The 8,826-nt window shown below is 42.4% G+C and overlaps 1 non-coding gene across 1 annotated transcript; it reads right to left on the bottom strand.

The window, feature by feature from the left end:
• Positions 1 to 557: 557 nt before the first annotated feature.
• Trnas-cga lies at positions 558 to 632 on the bottom strand. Its single transcript has one exon. It is a non-coding gene; the product is annotated as a tRNA-Ser (tRNA).
• Positions 633 to 8,826: the final 8,194 nt, after the last annotated feature.

Genomic DNA, 8,826 nt, shown 5'->3' with positions numbered 1-8,826 from the left:
GTGGGCTTTTATCTGCTGCTTCCTCCCACGATGGACGGCAACGAGGAAAAATATTCGGTGGATAGGTTGCCGGGAGAATAACGCACCGATACGAATGCTAATACATGTGTTTAAATCCTCTGAACGTAACATAAATCGTCCTTGTTTTGCAAAACACTTTGACTTACGTAATCTCTTATCGTGAGCCACGGGCCTGGCACGCTTGCAGCTATGCAGATGAAGTATTCTGAGGTGATGAAGGTCATGGGATCATTCCTAGTATTGTGTCGGACTAATTTTGCCCAGGACAGTGCAGCAGTTCGACGTGGCATGGGCTCAACAAGTAGTTGGAGGTCCACTGCAGAAATGCTGAGCTATGCTGCGTCTGTAGTTGTCCATAACTGCGGAAGCGTTGCCAATGCAGGACCGTGTGCACGAACTGACCTCTCGATTACGTCGGATAAATGTTCGGCGGCATTCACCTCAGGTGATGTGGGTAACACGCCATTTGCTCGGATTGTCCAGAATGTTCTTCAGACCAATCACTAACAATGAAACTTCCTGGCAGATTAGAACTGTGTGCCGGACCGAGACTCGAACTCGGGACCTTTGCCTTTCGCGGGCAAGTGCTCTACCAACTGAGCTATCCAAACACGACTCACACCCCGTCCTCACAGCTTTACTGCAGCCAGTACCTCGTCTCCTACCTTCCAAAATTAACAGAAGGTGCGCAGGAGACCTTCTGTTAAGTTTGGAAGGTAGGAGACGAGGTACTGGCAGAAGTAAAGCTGTGAGGACGGAGAATGAGTCGTGCTTGGGAAGCTCAGATGGCAGAGCACTTGCCCTGCGAAAGGCAAAGGTCCCGAGTTCGAGTCACGGTCCCGCACACAGTTTTAATCTGCCAGGAAGTTTCATATCAGCGCACACTCCGCTGCAGAGTGGAAATCTCTTTCTGAATCACGAACAATGGTGGCCCGGCGACATGGCGCATTGTCACCCATAAGATTTCCATCGTTGTTTCGAACTTAACGTTCGTGAATGGCTTTAATCTGTCTCCAAGTAGCCAATCATGCAGAGGACCCAGTCCACTTAATGTAAACCCAGCCCACTCCCTTATGGGGCCAACACCAGCTTGCTCAGTGCCTTGTTGGCAACTTGGATCCATGTCTTCATGAGCTCTTACCAACTGAAATCGGGACCCATCTGACCAGGCTACGGTTTTCCAGTAGTCTAGGGTCAAGGTGATATTATGGTCACAAGTCCAGGAGAACGTCCGCCATCTGCTGCCATAACCCATTAACGCCTAATTTCAACACACTTTCCTATCATTTACGTTCGACGTGCGTCCCATATCAATTTCTGCGCTTATTTCACGCAGTGTAGCTTATCTGTTGGCACTGAAAACTCTGCACAGACGCCGCTGCTATCGGTCGTTAAGTGTAGGTCGCCGACCTATGCGTTGTCCATGGTGAGAGTTAGTGCCCGAAATTTGGTATTCTCGGCACACTTCTGACACAATATTGAAATCCCTAATGATTTCCGGAATGGAATGTCCCATGTGTTGAAATATAACTATTATTCCGCGTTCGAAGTCTGTTAATTGCCGTCCTCAGGACGTATTCCTGTCGGAAACCTTTTCGCATGGACCATCAGTGTATAATGACTGCTCTTTCAACGCACTACACTTTTATACCTTGTGTTCGGGATACTATCACCATCTGTATATGTGCATATCGATATCCCATAGTTCTTGTCACGTTAATGTGTTGTGAATACAGCAGAGCAAATTATTTTTAAGACTCATTGACGTTGTTGTTATACGTGCGTTATGGACAACTAGCTGCACCCCACGGTGTTACTCACGGTTAACCAGTTATTTGTAATGAAATATTAACGCCGAAACTCAGTATCCTCGCGAATGCGCCATCACAAAAGTTACCTCTTGGCGGTACTAAGTTACCTCTAGGGGATACTGAGGCGTGAGATACATGCGGCCCAGAAAACTGCTCGATTTCGGAGGGAAAACACAAAATTTTGAGGTAATGGGAGAAGCTGACAGTATAACTGTCGTTCACAATGCACTCGACCTAGCAACGAATTACAAAATGTGTCAGGAAATGGTTTAAATAATTTCACCACTGTTCGCGACATGCCTACCATGGACACCTACTGAAATACGTCTTTGTAAACAACGTTCCAAGATTTCACATTCTCTGCGTATATGTGTAGATTTCTGACTCTCGATACATGTGACTAGCCAACATGGAGCTGTCCTTGAGAAAAACATGGTGTATTCGGATGTATAGCTACTATTTTTCCCGTTTGTCCTTTGACTCTTATTTCTTCTCAACTATCGAGACCTTAGAACAGTCCTGGTCAATATTTGTACTCTCGGAGCAGTCGACTCTTCTCAGCGCTCCGGCTTCTCCCACCACTGCAGTATTCTGATCAGTTCTATGAGTTAGACGACTATATGCCAAAGGCTAACACGTAGGAAGCTTTAGTAGATTTTTAAGAGGCAATAATTGCAGCATACTTTTATAAGCAGGATTTTATCACGTGTGGCTCTTTTTAACTTTTTATTTTTTTCCAAAGTACTAACTTTTATTACTTCAGTAAAGAAGTACATAATATCGCGCGAATACGGTCAGCAGACCTACAAAAAAATATAGGTACAAGCATATAACATTAGGCAGTAATGTTTATACGTTTAAACGAATGTCGATTTTAGAATATGTATTATATTTTCCCCTTGTGTTGACGATACAGTTAAACACATGGAGATATTTTTTTGAGTCATCAGTCTTCTGACTGGTTTGCTGCGAGCCGCCACGAATTCCCCTTCAGTGCCAACCAACCTCTTCACCTCAGAACAGCAATTGCAACCTACGCCCTCAATTATTAGCTGGATGCATTCCAATCACTGTCTGCCTCTACAACTCCCTTACTACCATGGAAGTGACATCTTAACAGATGTCCTATCGTCCTGTCCCTTCTCCTTATCAGCGTTTTCCACATATTCCTTTCCTCTCCGATTCTGCGCAGAACCTCTTCATTCTTAGCCTTATCAGTCCACACAATTTTCAGCATTCGTTTGCAGTATCGCATCTCAAATTCTTCGATTCTCTTCTCTTCGGTTTGTTTTCCCACAGACCATGTTCAGCTACCGTACAATGCTGTGCTCCAAACGCACATACTCTGAAATTGTTTCTTCAAATTAAGTCCTACGTTTCATACTAGTAGACTACTCTTGGCCAGGAATGCACTTTTTCCAGTGCTAGTGTGCTTTTGATGTCCTCCTTGCCCCGTCCGTTATTGGTTGTTTTGCTAACTAGGTAGCAGATTTCTTTAACGTCATCTGCTTCGTGAAATCAATCCTGATGTTCAGTTTCTCCCTGTTCTCATTTCTCCTACATCTCATTACTTTTCTCTTTCTTCGATTTACTCTGTCATATTCTGTACTCATTAGACTGTTCGTTCGATTCAGTAGATCATGTAATTCTTCTTCACTTTCAATCAGGATTGCAATGTCATCAGCGAATCGTATCATTGATATACTTTCACCTTGAATCTTAATTCAACCTCTGAACCTTTCTTTTATTTCCATCATTGCTGCTTCGAAGTACAGATTGAACAGTAGGGGAAAAAGACTACAATCCGAACACTTCGTTCTACGTCGTCCACTCTTATTAGTCCCTCTTGGCTCTTGTACTTACAACATATTACCCGTCTCTTCCTACAGCATGGCCCTGCTTTACTCAGATTTTCGAATATCTTGAACCATTTTAATTTGTCTAACGCTTCTTCCAGGTCAACAAACCCTATGAACGTGTCTTAACTTTTCTTTAGTCTTCGTTGCATTACAAACCTCGTCAGAATTTCCTCTTTGGTGCATTTACCTTTCCTAAAGCGAAACTGATCGTCATGTATCAACATGGAGCTATGCAGATTAAAATCGATTAAATTTGAACATTGGTGGTGCTCTGCCAATTTCATGAAGGAAAAACAAATCGCACAAGTGTATTGAACCAAATACTGACATAACTGTAGCAGGCCGGTCGCTGTGGTCGAGTGGTTCTAGGTGCTTCAGTCAGGAACCACGCAGCTGGTACGGTCGCAGGTTCGAATCCTGCCTCGGGCATGGACGTGTGTGATGTCCTTAGATTAGTCAGGTTTACATAGTTCCAAGTTTAGGGGACTGATGACGTCAGATGTTAAGTCCCATAGTGCTTAGAGCCATCTGAACCATTTTGATAACTGTAGCAGCTTGTTTGAGCAGACGAGGATATTACTTTTGGTGTAACATATTACAAAAGTCTTGTAGTTTCCTGGACTGGACGAACAGTTCGTTGACTTGAGTACATCTATCAACATAAGTTTGACCAAATGAGGAACATGAGGAGCCAAAAGCGAGAACGGTCTGATAAATAAATTTAAATCCCTTTTGATTCATGCTGTGTCTTGGAATCTCTTTGAGAACTCTTGACGGAATGTTACAATTACTAAAACGTAGTCAGTTATGTCTGGTTCACAAATGATTGCCTTGAGTTACGGGAAACGGTGCATATCATGAACATGAATCTGATTTTCGCCGTATACTTCCTTTTTGTTTGAGAGTATCTTTTAGCAAATGATTCTCCACTTGCGTTAAGGCACTTAATGAAGTCAAATAGAATTGGTGACGTCGAACAAAAAATATGTTGTCACCACTCTACTTGCCTTAATATAATTTTTCCCCTAATGGCTGCCGTCAATTCAGCCAGTATTTGCTGCTGTTCACCAAGAGACAATTGCGTCATACCATCTTCCTGGCTGGTATTGTGACGACTTTCCAATTAGCATTTTTTCCAGATCACAATATTCCAATGTCATATTAAGCAGTTCTTACAGTCTTTAAATAACACGAAAGATAAGGTAATTCCCATTTGGCATTGAACGAGGTGGCTTATCCACTGTTTCTTTTTCTGGCAGTGGTGTGAACGCCATAGTAATGATAACGCAAAAGGTATAGCGAATTTAACGCAAGTGGTATTGTCAGCAGACTTTGTTCTAGTGGCTTCCGGCTGCTGTTACTATTTCCCTCTTTCTCCTCACCCCTTAGCCTCACTCGCCGGTGCGCTCGGAGCGTGGAGCGCTAAGCAGGAGCAGAGCCTGAGCAGTTACACTTGCGCAGCCCTGTTTGGCCATGCCTGCCCTTGAAGCAAAATTTATTATTCAAATTCAAACAGAAAATCCAAATAAATGTTTAACAACCCCGATAATGTCAGAATCGAAAACACTTCCAAAACCTTCTACGTGCTGCGAAATATTTTCATACTCATGCATTACTTTGTTACGAAGATAAGTGATGATTTTATTCTACAGGAATATTTCTGCCATCCAAAATGTAATTTGTCAAAACAGTTAAAAACCAATATTCGCGCTAAGCGTAATACATACAGATGATAGTTGAGGTGTTGAGATCAAATTGGGGTATGTCACTCAATTGATGTTCTGAGATATATTGAAAAAACTGTATAATTACGAATAGCGTTATTCCCAAACCTTATAGTTAGTCCCATAGACTCGTGAGGAAGAATGCAATGTTGTACCAACAATCTGTAATCATAGGATGAAAGCAACTAATAGAAAATTGTAATAGAAAATGACTGACAAATCCCCTTTTTGATTTAATCAACAGTGAATGTGCTGAAATATTGATTTAAGCTGCACAGTCTCTCCACTCGGCGTTTTGATATGCCATGGAGTGCAATAACTAAGCTTTCTTGCATACCATAGCTTCCTTGAAGGCAACTTTAATCTGCAGATACAAGTGAATTAGTATCATAAACAAAAATCTACATATTCGTAATACCATAACCCTATTAAATATATGCCTTAACTATTTCCCTTAAAGATTTTACAAAACGTGGATCAAATATGTATATAATTCAGGGACGAAATGGTCGATAAATTATTACAGTTGTTATGCCAGTTACCTTTAATAATAATTTGCTGTCCTTCCCCGACTGGTAATGGAATATGGGCGTGCTCTTCTTGCTTTTTGAAAGAAGGGAGACATGCGAGGACTCAAGTACCCACCCTGTCCATCTTTGTTCGGCATATTGTTGAATTCTGTCAACAATAGTTCCTTCTCAGCAAATGAGAACTTCTCGAAACATTTACGCCGCCATCTGTAAACAGATATTAGCGTATTATTAACCTATATACTCGGTGGATAACCTATTTTTACCGATTTCCTGTATTGCAACTAATAAATTTAAACTTTGCGTCCATGAAAGGAATTTATATTCACATTTTAGTACAATGTTTCCACACAGCTTGCCTCTGCTACAGGATATTACATTATGTACGAAGAATTCAAACAGTGAACATTGTATGACTACCTGCAATCTGCACCTGTTTCCCTCCTTTCCAGTTGGCATGCTCCAAACCCTTGACCTTCTTTTCTTCAATCACATTCCTCTTCCACAGTTCGGGGTGTCTTTTCATCCTTCTAAATTCATGTGAATCGTCTTCGGACTCGTCTGACGGTTCCGTCACCGAACTCACTTAGAAATCTCACAGCTAATGACTGCAAACCACTGCAGGGCTGCCCTCACGCCTCATGTTCTTTCGTGCAATATAGGGACTTCTCTCTGTGACCAGTCATCTTCCTGCACGAAACGTAATTTCAGCACTGATTTTGACAGGGAAAAATCACTGAAAAAGTCCGATTTTAGAACCAAACTTGCGGAATCGTCTGAAAATACACATGTACCCCAAAAATGATCTCGGCGTCTCAATTAACATCTGTGGGTGACTTTTTATTCACATAACGCACCATAGGGGAACAGTAGTCTCGCTGACTATTCCATGAGAGCAGTGATATTTTATTCGGAATAAAATGTAGCCTATGAGTTAATTCGGGGTATAGGCTATATCCATCGCAAAGTTCATCCAAATCTGTCATGCTGCATCAGCTTCAAGGAGGAACAAACATGCTAACCCGATGAAGAAAGAAGATAAGTAATTTCTTGTTCGCAGTACAGCAAAATTTATAACATTTCTTTGTGTGTAACGTCATCTACTATCACATGTGCGCCCGTACCAGTAGATTTAAATAACTCCGTCGTGAGAGTTCATAAATCTCAGAAACTATAAATTATGCGTCGGCCGGGATGGCCGAGCGGTTCTGGGCGCTACAGTCTGGAACCGAGCGACCGCTACGGTCGCAGGTTCGAATCCTGCCTCGGGCATGGATGTGTGTGATGTCCTTAGGTTAGCTAGGTTTAAGTAGTTCTAAGTTGTAGGGGACTGATGACCTCAGAAGCCGGCCGGAGTGGCCGTGCGGTTCTGGGCGCTACAGTCTGGAACCGAGCGACCGCTACGGTCGCAGGTTCGAATCCTGCCTCGGGAATGGATGTGTGTGATGTCCTTAGGTTAGTTAGGTTTAATTAGTTCTAAGTTCTAGGCGACCGATGACCTCAGAAGTTAAGTCGCATAGTGCTCAGAGCCATTTCTTTTATAAATTATGCCTGACGCTCAGTGGCTAAAATGCAACGTGGTTGAATAGAAATACGGAGAGAACACTTTGAGGATTGTATAAGCATTGTTTTCATTCCGTTGAATCGTATTGTCTGGGTTATATTAAACAGTAAAAGCATTATCACAAACACAGAACAATTAAGAAGTCAAAGAGCAAAATGTTCCACATTTCTTGTTATAATCTTAGGATCAATATGTATCTTGTAGCCACTATACACTTTTAAAAGTAGCCTATGTGTTAACTCAGCCTATAACACAATTCCATTCCAAATTTCTTCCACATCCGTCCGGCCGTTTCAGTGTGAATGAGTAACAAACATACTCACACTCAAACTTTTGCAGTTATAATATGCAAGGTGTTTTACTAAATGTGTTTGCCTCTGTAAGTTACGAAGTAATAGGCGACGGAAATATTTATTGCGTTATATCACCATAAGAAACGTTACACTGTCTGCAGAGCTATGAAAATAGTTTATTGTGTTATTATCCAAAGAGTTACTGCAAAAAGATACAATTTTTTAAATGGAACAATAGTTCTTTCTATCATTCACTGGAATCAGTAACACCGGCTAGGTATACATCAATTTAAATTACATTCCTGTCACTTTTAGTTTGGGAGCTACAACCCTTCAATGTTTCAGTGGCAGATATCACACGCTATGCATAATACATGGCTGTGTGGTGGGTGATGGATGTTCTGGCGGTGGGAAGTTGATTTAAATGAGATGTTCAAATGCGTGTCCATGTTCCAAAATGCACATTGCATTGCGCCTTCTAAGGGATCTGCGGACGAGATGTAATATAGCCGGTGTCACGGAGCAACATGCGTCCTCGATGCGCCGTTTTAGATCATCTGGGGATATGGGCTCAGTGACATAAACACGATCCTTTAGATATCCCCACAAAAACAAATATAGTGGTGTTAAATCGGGCGACCTTGCTGGCCATGAATGAGGACCACGGCGCCCCAACCACCTTCCTGCAAACCTGTTGTTTAGTTCTTCCACAACAGCACGCGCAGAATGGGCTTGGGTGACTCTCGTGCTGCGTCCACATATGGATTCTCGTGTGTAGACTCACATGTTCAGGGAGACCACCAAAACTGTCGAATATAAACGCGTGATATAGCTCACCTGTCAGTGTATCTGGGAAGTAGTGTGGACCGATGATTTCATCACCAAGGATTCCACACTATACATTAATAGACCACCTACGTTGTTGGTCGACAGGTCGTACCCACCGAGGACTGTCTGCGGCCCAGTAGTGCACGTTATGGCGATTCGCTGCACCACATGAAACTTCCTGGCAGATTAAAACTGT

This window comes from Schistocerca americana, chromosome 2 (assembly GCF_021461395.2).
Source record: "Schistocerca americana isolate TAMUIC-IGC-003095 chromosome 2, iqSchAmer2.1, whole genome shotgun sequence".
NCBI classification, from domain to species: domain Eukaryota; kingdom Metazoa; phylum Arthropoda; class Insecta; order Orthoptera; family Acrididae; genus Schistocerca; species Schistocerca americana.
This window is presented reverse-complemented; position numbering and strand designations above follow the sequence as displayed.